The 14,619-nt window shown below is 25.2% G+C and overlaps 2 protein-coding genes across 5 annotated transcripts in view; both read right to left on the bottom strand.

Annotated features, from left to right (window-relative positions):
• The window catches only part of LOC114127068 (PCI domain-containing protein 2), a 564,778-nt gene that overhangs the window by 337,640 nt on the left and 212,519 nt on the right, over positions 1-14,619 (bottom strand). The window lies entirely within an intron of this gene.
• The window catches only part of LOC114127072 (complexin), a 193,334-nt gene that overhangs the window by 167,002 nt on the left and 11,713 nt on the right, over positions 1-14,619 (bottom strand). For 2 of the 4 annotated variants that reach the window (XM_050207461.1, XM_050207459.1), the window contains exons 1-2: positions 12,466-13,303; positions 4,029-4,074 (exon numbers count right to left, since the gene is read on the bottom strand). The gene's annotated coding sequence lies outside the window, so the exon portion shown is untranslated. Of the gene's footprint in view, positions 1-4,028; positions 4,075-12,465; positions 13,304-14,619 lie in introns of those variants that run through there. The other 2 variants (XM_027991188.2, XM_027991190.2) reach the window with 2 other exon arrangements.

Raw genomic sequence — 14,619 nt, 5'->3', positions numbered from 1 at the left:
TTTACAATTTTAATGAAAATTAAAAACAAATCAAATTTATAGTCTTTCTTCAAAATGCCATTTAATATTACATACATTATAAAGCATTGTACTATAAAAATCACATTTAGGAAATTATTGAATAATATTAAATCATAATTTATTGATAATATTTAGATAAATATATATTTATTTTAAATAATTAACTATTTTAAACCATGGTTGAATTACTTATACTATTTTCAAGAAAAAAATTAATAAATTTATATTATGTGATTCCATCATACACACACTTACACTTTACCATAATATATATTTTTTAATCAATTATAATTTATTCAAAGTGTCATTATAAAACTATTTTCACACAATTCAAACAGCAAGATTTGATATTTTGAGCGAGGTTAAGTAATTTTATTTTTACTATCTCATACGTGGCATAGAATAATAAGATAATGCATTTAAAAGCAGGACCGCGACATTATATTATAGCCACAAAAATAAAAATACTGTGCTGTTGGTTACAGATAAACTCAACTAATTTTACACCTCTTACACAAGAATGTTTTTCCTAACCAATGTACAATGTACATACACATTACACACATGACACACTCACATACACACACGCTAACACTATACGACAGACACCACACTCGCACACTTAACAGTACGTGCGTGGAACGTTGAGGAAAACCTGGTCTAATTTTCTGATAACATTCACACTGATGAAATTTATTGTGCACTCGTGAACACCAAATGATAACGTTCAATTTCCTTGTGTATTTTTGTGATATATTATATTTTTAGTGAACAAATTACTTGAAACCACCCTCAAATGTGGTTAGGCAATATAAAATATCATAAATCATAGTATACAAATAATATATTGTATAATATAAATAGATTATTGGTTTCTAGAGATAATTTTGGGTTAACGTTAAACCAAAATTATGGTAAACAGAACTATTGTGTGATAAATTATAATATACCTATGTAAATAATAATTCATTTCAGTGAAATAATACAAGCAAACAAATTATGAAAATGTTATATTTCATATAAGTCATAAGACATAATATTAGATATTATTGTGATACTAAATAAGTTATCTAATAAGTTACCCTTAACGTGTTTCTTTTTTTTTTAATATATTTTCCCATCAATATATCACATATTATACAAAATTAATCTTTAAAACAACAATTGATATTTATAGAAAACAAATAGAATCATGGCAAAATTATTAGCTACAGGGCGTGAACATTTTAAATACATCTATGTTTGATTGGTAGATTTATTTAATTTAATTATCTCAGTATTTGTTTTATTATATATTTTATTGATATTAAGTTGAATACAAAGTACAAAGTACAAAATGTACAATTTTTATACAATGAGATTTGTATTTACCAAATGGACATGACATTGTAAATTGACTTTTCATTTCTCAACACAAATTGTGAGCAAATTATGCTTATGTTTTTCATTATAAATAACAAATAAGTTTATTTATAGTCTCGGTTGGTTTAGTCAACTTATTAAGATGTATTATTAGTTAAAAAAAATACTATTCGAAATATATAGTTAAAACCAATAACTCATACTCTGAAATAGAGAGACATATAATTCGTGTTCATTATTTAGTTCGATTGACTGCCATAACAAAATGATGCAGCGCCACAACACCATTAAATCTAAAATCAGTCTGTTATCTTGAGTCTTTGGATCTTACAAATTGCTTTGCTGTGTATAACATTTTTTTCACGCACTCCATTTGGACGTTTTTTACGCTATTCCGACAATTTTTGCTTTCTATTTTTTCTACCTCCTGACTCTAAAAATACGTGACTGTTTTTAACAAAATAAATGCATGAAAACTTATTGCAAATCTGTAAACGTTTCCCAACCAGAAAAACACCATGTTAGCTAGATAACTTTCAACCAAACATCAAAATGCTGCTAATAACTATTGAACCAGCCTAAAAGATTTTACCCATTACTATTAGAATGACAATTTTAAATTTAATTTGCATACATTAAACCCTACTACGTTATCTAATATTAAAATATTTTATTTACAATGGCTAAGGGTATAACTGTATCTACAAAATTATTAGAAGAACTACATGTGGGTTTAAGTACTTTTTCAAAACTAACAAAAAAACAAAAATCTACTAAACAATTATTTATTAACATTGATAATATTTTATTAAAACAAAAATTTAGTTCATGACCATTTTTCTAATCAAATTTTATTTTTAATCCCAAATAATTACCTACAAGTTCAAACATTACATAGTTAAAAAACAATACACAACCTGAGTACCATTTCTAATATATCAATATAAATGCTATGAGAAATTGTAAAAACCATTTTACTCTCAACAATTATTTTCCAAAAGAAAAAACACAGGAAATATTCTATTTAAAGTTTAAATGTAATAAGAACCCTAAAAAAGGTATTATAGCACGATATAACAAGAATACTAATAGAATGCATTATATTATTAAATATTAGTCTTTTTTATAATTAATTTATTTTATAAATCTTCTCATTTATTTATAGGTATATTATTAAAAACTTCAATTGATAAATTTTTAAGTAACAATAAATACCAATAAGCTTAGTTAAACAGTATATTCTATGGAAAATTTACCAAGAATACACTAATGAAAAGTTAAAGACCACAACTACAATTTACCAAAATTATGAAAATAATTTTTTGACTTATTTAAACGTCTTTATAGATTTAATATCAATAAACAAAAACAAAAGATTCAAATTAATATTTATAATTAATAATTCTCGAATACTTAATACATTTAAATTTATTTTATTAAAACAAATTAGTAGATACCTATAGTACTTAACATGTGCAAATACACACTTTAAATATATGAAACTTCAGTTATAATTAAATATATACTAGTTACAGTTAAATAATTATCTAATTGTGAATCACTTTTAAAATGCATTTACAAAATATAAACAAGTGACTTGAAATCTGGGATCTACAATTGTTTTGAAATAAAAATGTTGATGATATTTCATTATCTTTAATATTATTCAATAAATACAAATCGATTACTTACTATAAAAACTAAAACAATATGCTAATATAAATCAGTAGGTATGTACAAATATATCAATTTGATTTAAAGAATACAAAATGTAATCTATAATAAAAATAAAAAATAAAAAATAAAAATAATAATACACTTTACATTGTATCATTTGTCGTATTTTAGTAGTAAATAATATATATATATTTTTTTTTTTAATACGAATATGTATTAACAATAAAATAGTGTTTAAGTTTTTCTTAATTCTTAAATGTTTGTTTTTAACGTAAATAGTATTTAAAAGAACCACTTTCTATCCAGATAAAATGTTTTTATCACTTATATTAATTACTTTAAGCTCTCGACAAGATATAATTCAATAGTTTTAGTAAAATAAATGTAAGAATAATATTTAACAACAATAAAATTATTATAGCTTTTGTTTTATTATTATCATCGTTGTCGTCGCGTAAACGGTCGTTTTGCTTTTATCCCGCCGTTACCACTACCCCTCGTTTTTTACTAGTTAATTACGAATTACGATAACGGTTTTTCCTTCTACGCCTTTCTGTATACTTACCGTCTAATTTATTAAATCGTTTTTCTGTACTACTATCTTCATTACTAGACAACACCTTCATCCATCACCTGACTTAATAGTATACACCCTAATTAAGTAAGATACGTCATATACACTTGGGAATTCAAGCACAGATTTTTACTTTTATTTAAGTATTGCACTAAATAGAAAACGCAGTTAAATGGTATTTAAAAATTAAACACGTTTTTATCTTTAAATTATATATTAATATGCTATTATGCTAATATCATGAATTGAATTAAAATTTGGAATTTGAGACACAAGTTCCGTAATTTTTTGACACTACAAAATTCTACTAAGAACTTTCACGTATACCAGAACAAAAGTATAACGTAACTGAATTTATATAATTACCATTAAATGATAAAATAAATTAAATTACCTGATAGCCCCGCAAATGTTCTATCTCAAATATGTTTTCAATGAATCTGAAACAAACCAATCAAATTTTTATATTTAAATAATATATTATATTTTTTTATGCGTACGGGATATGCACGGTATACGCTGCTGACTAATCGCAGAAACTATTTTTATAGACATACAAACAAAGTCCCAAGATAAAACTTAAAAAAAAAAAATAAAATACGTAAGTAATTATACAATTGAATTTTAGTGACTTAAATTTGTAACAAAAATTATAAAATTTAACCATAGACAAGTATTTATAATGTTTTTATTTTTCAACACATAAAAAATTCTAAAAACCTATTATTTTCTAATAATAATAATATCGAAAATAATTTTTTTAAGACAATAATGTATTGTTTAATTCAGAAGTGTTTATATTTTCAAAGAGCACATTATATCAGCTGTATACCCTACCTGTGATCAAAGTCTACGCCCGCCTATATATTATACGTAAATTTTAAGTGTGAGATTCATAATCAGTAGAATACGATGTTATTTACATTTACACGATTATTATTAACTAAATCGACAGTAAAGATGGTCAAACTAAAGAAAGTATCCATAAGTATATATCATACTTCCATTATGTACAATAGCGCATGTTGCTGTTCAAGGAAGTTAAAAGTTACGAGGAAGCTAGCAGATGTATTTATTCTCACGGTGCAACATAAGAGGTTTAGAGAAGAAAGAAAAAAGTATTTATTAGGTTCAAATAATTTTTAAAAAAAAGGCCATTTTGATAATGCTGTTCAAATTTCTAGATAAATATTTATACATAGATTTTTAACAATATTTAAACTGTAAGTACAAATGTATTTATTTTACTATTTATTTTTATATATATATATATATATATTTAGTGCAAATCAATTTTATTTTTATTTTATAATAATATTATATTATAATAATACATAAATTAAAAATGTATAAATCTAAAATTCTTCAAAAATGAATTGTTTAAAAAATATGGTTTGATATCACTTAAAATATAAAATATTTAACTTAATAATTAGGTATCATCTAATCAATAAATCTCTCATAACTCCTTACATAAAAAAATATTTATTTAAAATAATAATAGCTATTATATTGTTTAAAATGTTCTTATTTTTTTATCAATCATGTATTTTAACATATATCATATATTTAACACTTTTCGTATTAATGTTTTGAAAATTAAATATAAGATTGAAAATTTTTTTTTTTTTTTTAGTATCTTAATAATTGCTATTTTATCGTGAATTTACTAAAATTATATAAACCAAAATAGTTATTACAGTTATAGTATATTACCAATAACTAAATAAAAATAAATAAAAGCATATTACTCAAGACCTCTCGCTTTCAAACAATTCACCAATTTCTGCACTATTTGATACATTATTTATGTTTGACAACATAGATTTCATACATGTTTTTCTCTCATTTTTTTTTTTATTAATATTCTCATATAATGTTTTATTCTAGATTATGCTGAAAGGTACCTTTTGTTTTTAGTTTGTTCTCTACGCTTTAGAACTTAGTCCGGAGGGATATTGTTTGTCTTAACAACAAATTGCACCAACATCAGTATTACCCTCAAGAAAACAAAACGAAATATAGTAAAACGTTACTTCGTGTGATTTCAATTACAATCGTCAAACCAGTATGACAGGTATTCTTTCTGTGTGTATATCTATACTCTATATAATATAATCCTTTAATAGTATAAATGACCAGACATTATTGATTTTATTGTGCAACTATTGTTTTCTATTTTGCTCACTTTAATAAAAACAATAATATACTCTCGGTATATAGTCCATAAAAATGACATATGAGTCGTTAAATATGATAAATGATTCCGTTTATTAATATTGATGATTCTATATTTCATTTTTGAAATTATAATTATGTAATTTTTTTATGCTTTTCAACTTTTAAATTATTTCTTACAATTGTTATTTAATTAATAAAGAAACAGAATAGGTAACAAAAACAAATTATAGAATCAAAATTAACAATACATTTTTTCATATTAAAAACAATAAAATATTTAAATTACATACTGCACTTTGTTGAAAAGGTATATTTTATGTGTTATGTGATTTCAGAAAATGCATTTATTAACCATAAAATATACAAAAATATGAAACAAAAAAATAAATACATTTTATACTTTTGTCAAATAAAAAATATGATCAAAATTGTATTCAATAGTAAATCAACGAATATTAGTTTAAAGCTATACATAAAAAGTATGACAAAGTACCTATATGTTCTAAACTTATTTTTCGAATTTAGATTAAAACTTAAACTTATATTTCTTATTTTCATATATATATTATATATACTACATATACATACATAATATTATATGTTATTACTAATTACAAATATTACGTATAACTTACTATTACTAAGAGATAAGAGGTTAACGACAATTTTTTTTATAATTAACCTATCTAAGTTGTATACATTTTTTAATAAATTAAATAACTCATCTACATAGAACAATGAAAATAATATAAAAACATTATATTTTAAAAAAATTCAACTTATTACAATACATTTTATCTGATAAATTAATTAATATTTACCATAATATATAATAATGTGTGTGAGATTTATGTTTTTGTATTTAAAAGATTTACAACAAATTGTTTCTGTATTAGAAATACATCCCTACAGCTGGTTTAAATAATATTAAGAAGTAAATAATTTAATTATTTCTTGTAGGTACACATATTATTCAAAATTATTATAAATTAAGATTTTATTCAAAATATAGCTATGTATTAGTTATTTTTAATTTGTATGAATACTTTTGTACATGACCTTTTAAAAAAACAACATAGTAATTTTTAAATATTTCATAATATTCTCAACCGTTTAAATTTTAAATTATTATTATTATGATATTTATGAAAAAGTGCATTTTTTAAATATAGTAAGAGGTAAATACAGATGGGTAATTAAAATTACATAATATTTAGTATTTAACTCGGTAGATAAAATAATTCTTATAATTAGCGAAAATAATCAATTTGATTATTATTCATAAGTTCATAATTAAAACTAAAACGACTAAATGTACAATTTATGTTCAGTTGGGTCAATAATATTAAGTAAATATCACAAAAATATAATATTTTAAGTAATTAAATTTAACTGTTTTTGTTTGTGCATATATGAAAAATATTTCAAGTTTTTATTTAAGTAGAGTAAAATATAATTTATTTATTATCAAAATTTGTCAAAATATTAAAAATATAATTTATTCGTAACTATTTTAAATTAAATAAATATAAAAACGGAATTTAGATTAAAAAAAAATCATAGTTTTAAGTCGTATTTATAATAATGATGATATTTTTTTTTTTACTTGAATGCAAAACTAAATTATTAGTTGATTATTATTCAAAACTTATTACATATGTATAGCAAAACATTATTGAGAATTTTCACAAAACATTTAAATTTGTTAAATAGGTATCCATGATAATTATTAATTAGTCATATACTATTGTTATGTAAAAAAAAAATACCAATAATAAAATAATTTTTATCTATTCCTTTAGAAATGTTTATTAGATATAAAATATTTCCATTTCAACTAATACGTATTTATTTTATTAATTTGAAAATATTTGAAGTTCAATCTTGTAGGTATCCAAGTTTTGAAATTCTAATTAATTTGTTTCCGTATCATATTTTTAGTGTAAAAACTAACAATAAAATTAATTCATAAACTGCACAATTTTTTCAGGTTTTAAGCTAAAATATTTTTTATTATTTAATACATTTGAAAGACCTGCTGAGGAATGAAGATATTTGAATAACGACATTACTAGTCTATATTACATTGACAGGGTTAAATTATTATTCATTCAACCGTCGGGGATTTTGGTCGCGTGAGTATGATACGACCAAATGATACCGGATAATTTGCACCCTGTTTCGACGCCATGAACCTATTGTTAAAGACAACAGGGTTAGGGGAACAAAGTTTTATCATTCGGCCTTTGTGTACTGCGAGTAAAGAGAAATGCTTGAAATTACACCGACATTAGTTCCAGGCAAAACCCCGTGGCCAAATACTATACCCGTAATTTAATGTTCTTCAAAATACATAGTTTGGAATATTTAAAAGTTAAAGCAGTTAAAATCATTAAAACAAAACAAAGAAATTAATGTTTCAACGGAAACTATTGATAATACAAGAAATATTAACAATAATATGGTTATTTAATATTTATTTTTATAATACATTAATAATTAAGTAGGTAAACAGTATACATTGAATAAAAAACATTATTATTATAGTCATCTTAATAATATAAATAACTACATACTAACTACGAACTATTACCTACGACTTATTGAAAATTTATTACACAACCATAGATTAAGTTACGACACCTAAAAATGTATACAATACTTTGCTAAAGAAAAAATATAATAGAATAATTTAAATAACGATATTGATTTAGAATTATATAATATATATAATTGAGATAAGTAATCTAAATACGTGTCCTACTTTATTTTTTCATCGATCACTTTACGTTCAAGTCTTTTAATTATTTGTTTTTTTTTTTTTACTTTTATTGACTAAAACTATACTTTAATAACATTTTATCTAGATAATTATTCAAATAATTTTTAAACAAAATGCTAGTATAAAATACAAATGTATTATAGAATGATTTATATTTATTTTAATACTAATATACCAGGTGGTTCTTGTATCATTAACTACTCATAATTTCAAAAATTATTAATGTTTATGGACTATGTATGACAATTAGTCGACAATTTTTCAATTTTGATTACCTATTGGAATAATTGTGAAATAGTCATCTGAATAATAATTTATTCGAATGAAATTTTATTTAGATAATATTTTATTTGAAATAGTCTATTGTTCGTAATTCAATAAATAATACAAAAATATTCTGTATATACTATAGGTATTTAGTTTATTAATAATAAATTGAATCTAGATAAAAACAATTTATGAAATAATAATAATATAGGTTAAAAATATTAAATTGATTAATTACTCAAAAATTACTATTTTTTTTTTTTTTTTTTTAATATTAAAAACTATCTTATAAAACATATTAGCTTTAACTATTTTAAAAAATACTAAATTTTAAGTTGTATCTTAATAATTAAAATTATACTTAATTTAATAAAATTAAGTATAATATTATATGGATATTAAATATCAAAAGGCTCATACATTTAATGCCATCGATTTATAAAGCTTATAATAATTATTTATTAATTACTATAACAAACATTACATAAGTACCTTATATGAGAAAAATGTTACCATAAAAGTTAAATTAACGTACAAGTTCTTAAGAAATATTAAGTTTTGGAAACTGTTATGAAAAATAATTATCACTATTAAAATTTCACTTACAAATGAAAAAATATATCTCTATAAATAGTACATACTACATATGAGTATATGACTAGTAAAAGACAAAAATGTCTTAATATAATGGTTATAGAAAAGACGACCAAACAAAATTTAGCTTTAAAATTGTAAATAATAAAATTCTCAGCATATTTCCCCCAGATCAAGATTTAAATGTTGATATTATTAGGCTTATAGTTTATTAGAATAACATATTTCAGCCATATTGATACAATGGAACCTTTAATCTACAAAAAATATCAATGTCATAATAATACAAGAAGTTAAATAATAAATACTATCAATAATACTTAATATTTTTTATTAAATTAATATGATGATCATCGTACATAAAAGTACATGTAATACATATGAATATATGACTAATAAAAATATTACAAATCAATCATTGTATAAAAATTAAAAGCTTAAGTACAAAAAGGTATATATTATTATATATACATAGACATACTAACATAATTATATTATTCTAGCTGACCGTATTCAGAATTTAGAACAATGATACACTTCATTGATTTTAATATGACATATTGACATACTTCAATAACTTAAAAGGTATCATTTATAATAGCTTTATTTGTAGACAACTATATCCTATGCTCTTGTAGAGCTATTAGAGACACGTTTGATATATAACACTTAGGTCTAACTACTATTTAGTATTCAACAGCGGTTTTGTTAGAGCAAAAATATACTTCATCCAAGGTCAAATGAATTAAACTCATAAGAAAATTACTAGAAATAGTTTTAAAAAAAAATATAGTAAGTAATGGCATAAGATAATATTATTAATCAAATTAAATTAATTTTAATATTTAAAAATTTGTAGGTATATCTATAATATTTTATAAATATCTATACATATTCTGCTCATATTTTTATTAATTTTACAATTAGCTCACCTATCCTAAATGCCTACATTTTAAATGACTCATAAACAAGATTCAACTATTTATAGAACATTCTTTGATAAAATAGAAGAAGATTCTGTATGTACAAAATATGGATTGACTTTTATAACCATGAAATAACTAAATATTAACAACCACGTATTAGCCTAATTTTTTAATAACATTTTCACAAATTTAGACCACCTACAGTAATGGTTTTTATCTCTGACATACAATTTATACAAGACCTCTATAGCTATAGAGGGAATTTGATTTTTCCGGATCCGCCGGAAATTCCGTGCATAAAAAATACCACCCCTGCAGTAATCTCCTGCGTGCACATCCTAACTGCTTGGAAAATTACTGTGACAAAAACTTCTAAAGAGTAATGTCAATTTTAAATAAGTTTTTTTCATTAACTCATACAAAATATGAACGTATTTTTTTTTATTTATTGAAAAAACATTACATTTTAAATAACTAAAAAAAAACTATAACATATTAAACATATTTAAAGGTATACATTTTATATTGTATTGAAATGTTTTTTTGTATATATTTTATTTTCAATTCCTAAAAATATCCTGACCGTCTTTTAACATGATAAAACATGTTGACCTAATTATCTTTTGATATAATGCAAGTAATAGTTCATAAGCTGTTATACGTAAGGATTCATTTGAGCACTATAGTCTATAGGCTGATAATAGGAAAGGTGGTTAAGTTAAATAATAGGGAATCAGTAAGGCTCACAGAAAAAACTTGTACCTATATGGTGTGAAGAGTATGCAATATCAACTCATCGCCTTAACAACGTCGATCAAACGAAACCTTACTTACGAAACACGTAGCTTTGGAAAGAGGTCAAGTAGCGTTAGAAGAGTTACACAAAACTGACGCTTAAAGAATTAATACAAAAAAAGCGTCCACCACATTTGCAACTTGTCGTCAATAATAATTATATCCTATGTACATCAATCAAACCAAATAGCTAATATTATTTTTATTTCAATTCATGGTAACTAACATTTTGTAAAAAAAAAAAAAAAAAATACACCTTTAAAATAAAATAAATATTATCTTATTTTCTGGGAAATATTTCTATAATATGACTTATTATTTTTATTTAAACTTATCAAAAATGACAAACTGCTAAAAACTTATTATCCTTTAATCAATCACGATAGTAATTTAAACAATAATAATTTAATACTGAAATAAAGAACCAAATAAAAAATTTGATGAGGACAAAATCAGTTATATAATATATATATTGCATTTTTATTTCAAAATAAAATACGCTTGTAAAGTAGAATTATAATTACGCACCTACTAATGAAAACAAATGTAACAGTTAATACCATGATTGAAAAATTAAAACTACGCATGATCATTTTTATACTATTATGATAAATATGTTAAATGGAAATTGGAATAGATAAATAATGTATTCAAGTATATTTTATCGATAATAATTAAGTATAATGTTTCTTAATTATAAATTGTTCACATTTTTATAAACTATAAATACTAATCGCAAATTTAGTACCTATTTTAAAAATTATAATAATTTGAAAATTAGGTAAATTTATGAGAGATATATAGCAAAATATTTCAAAACCAACTAAAAATCTAATATATTGACTTTTATAAACATTACAATTTAAACAAGCAAATACGATGTAAGAAATTGTATTAACAAAAACTCAACGATTTCAAGCGATGAAATATATTTAATTTACTGACGACCTTATAAGAAGTTTTGATACATTTTGTTATTACAAAAAAAAAGTAAAACAATCATAAACTTGGCAATGACAATTTCTTGAGTTTATTAAATTTATATATTTTTTGGGTCAGATGTGTACGTACAAAACAGACGAAAATGTGGTAATAATAAAAGCGACAAAATGATGAATGGCATTTCGAAAAAAATCATCGCTTCGATGACCTCTCATCCAAATAAAAAGTTAACATATCGGTGTTCAATATTTTATAATATTATATTATAATTATAACAATAATAACAACAACAATAACAACAGCAACAACAACATTAATATACATAAAACGTGTAAAGGACTTACGTGTAAAACGTGGAAACGTGCCAACACGTGTGTATTCTGCCAGTGCGGAATACGTACGTTTCCGCTGGTGGACGGCCCGTCAAAAGCCCCCTTTGACGCCGATACCGGCAAAAATTTTGTCCGTTGTCTCGTTGTCGTCGTCTCACGGGTAAAAGTGTGATAATTTACGATGATAACAAGTTTTTTATATATTTTTTTTTTTTTTAATGTTATATATTTATTTTATGTATTGACCACTCACAGTACACACGACTTGTCGTCGTCGAGTGATCTCATCCGATAACGGTCGATTAATAATATTTCGTCCGACAGACAACGTGTCGAAACTCGGAGACTATATAATATTACAACAATAATATTTTGTCACATGTATGAATGCATACATACATACATACATACATACAATGTATACATATATCTCTCGATATATATGTATACACGTTTCTAAATATATGATATATATATATGTGTGTGTGTGTTTGTGTTTTTTTTTTTTTAATTTTTATTCGTGAATGTGCAAGTAAATTTGTTTTGGACAGAGTGAAAAAGACGTACAAGTAGTGTGACACAAGACAACAAATGCGTGTCGTGGTCTCGTGGTGGACTGACGTCGACAGAAATGGTACCACTGACCGGCAGCGGTGGTGCGACGACACCGGCGCTTCGCGTAAATAAGCGCAAGCGCGTTTTCGCGTATGTGTGTGCGCGTAACGTATACGTGTGTACGTGTGTTTACGGCGGTGTATTATGTGTATAATAAATGTGCTCAGGCGCGCGCATGCGCGTTTGTGTGCGTGTCGGCGATCCGCGCGAAATCGGTGCTCGGCGACGGCGTGACGACGCTCGACGCGATTCCGGCGCACTACAGTGGCCGGCGCTACGGTCGCGGTGGCGCGACCGCGCGGACGGCCAACGAGGCGCTACGAACGCTCCGCCGCCGCCGCCGCCGCCGCCGCCGCAGCCGTGGCCGTCTCTACCGCGATGTCCCTATCGATTCGTACGTATAATGGTATACGCGCGCGATGCGGCGCCACCTCGGCCGTCGCCACCAACGACGACGGCCACGGCGGCGGCAGCGACGAACCGCTCGCTCGACGGACACGCAACACACACACAGGCGCGCGCGCCCGCCACCGCCGCCGCTATTCCATAAACCATATCGTCTTACCTGCCACCGCCGCCGCCTTTATCCATCCCTTTACCGCCCCCTTCCAAACCAAAACGGGGTGCGGTGGGGTGCTGCCTGTGGATCCGCATTCGGTAATGTGTATACATAATATGCACACGCACTGACCTCACCGCGCGAACGTTCGGTATTCTGGCAAATATAATATTATATATCTGCCTACGTATATAGTAGTCGCACATTTATCGCGAACGTATTTTTATGTTTGATTATTATTACTTTAATGTCTGAAAAACCTACGAATGCAAACTACATTGTTTTAAGTAATCGATTATGAAAAAATAAAAACAGCTACACGTGATGTACATAAAGACATATTTTGTTAAGCACCTATTAATGTGTGTTCTGTACTTCTGTGTAATAATACCTACTGCAACAACGATGAGTTCCAATAAAGATGAGTTTTTTTTTTTTTATTTTGTTCCAAACCTATTCCAATTTATTTTCATCACTCATAATATCCGTTTTTAAAAGAGAAAAAACATACAAACATTTTAACATAATATTTTCGTCTATTCTACATGATGTCTTAAACTGATGAGATCTTGCAAATTAAACACAAAACTCCAGTTGATAGTATTAAAAACAGTCGACATGTCCATGTCATACATTTTTTAAATCAAAATCGAAAGTTTTGATTATTAGTATAGTGTAAATACACAACGAACCCTTTCTTTAACACTAGATACTATGATTTACAAAACCCCGATAAATTCAATCTTATTACTTAATGACAAAATTTAGAAAATAATGAACTGAAGTAGATAAATTGGCCAATCCTACTAGCCTTAATATCTATTTTTTTCTTGGTCAGAGAGTGGAGGCTGAAAAATTTATATATGAAGAATAAGGATATTTTTTCTGTAATATAAATATATTTTTAAATTGTAAAGTTATATGCAATGATAACTTGTATAAGCATTTAAATATCTAGAAAAATCCGAAATACTAACACAGATAATGTTCTT

The sequence above is a fragment of the Aphis gossypii genome, chromosome 1, assembly GCF_020184175.1.
Source record: "Aphis gossypii isolate Hap1 chromosome 1, ASM2018417v2, whole genome shotgun sequence".
Taxonomy (NCBI): Eukaryota; Metazoa; Arthropoda; class Insecta; order Hemiptera; family Aphididae; genus Aphis; species Aphis gossypii.
Note: the sequence above shows the minus strand (reverse complement) of the source record. Positions and strands in the feature narration are given on the sequence as shown.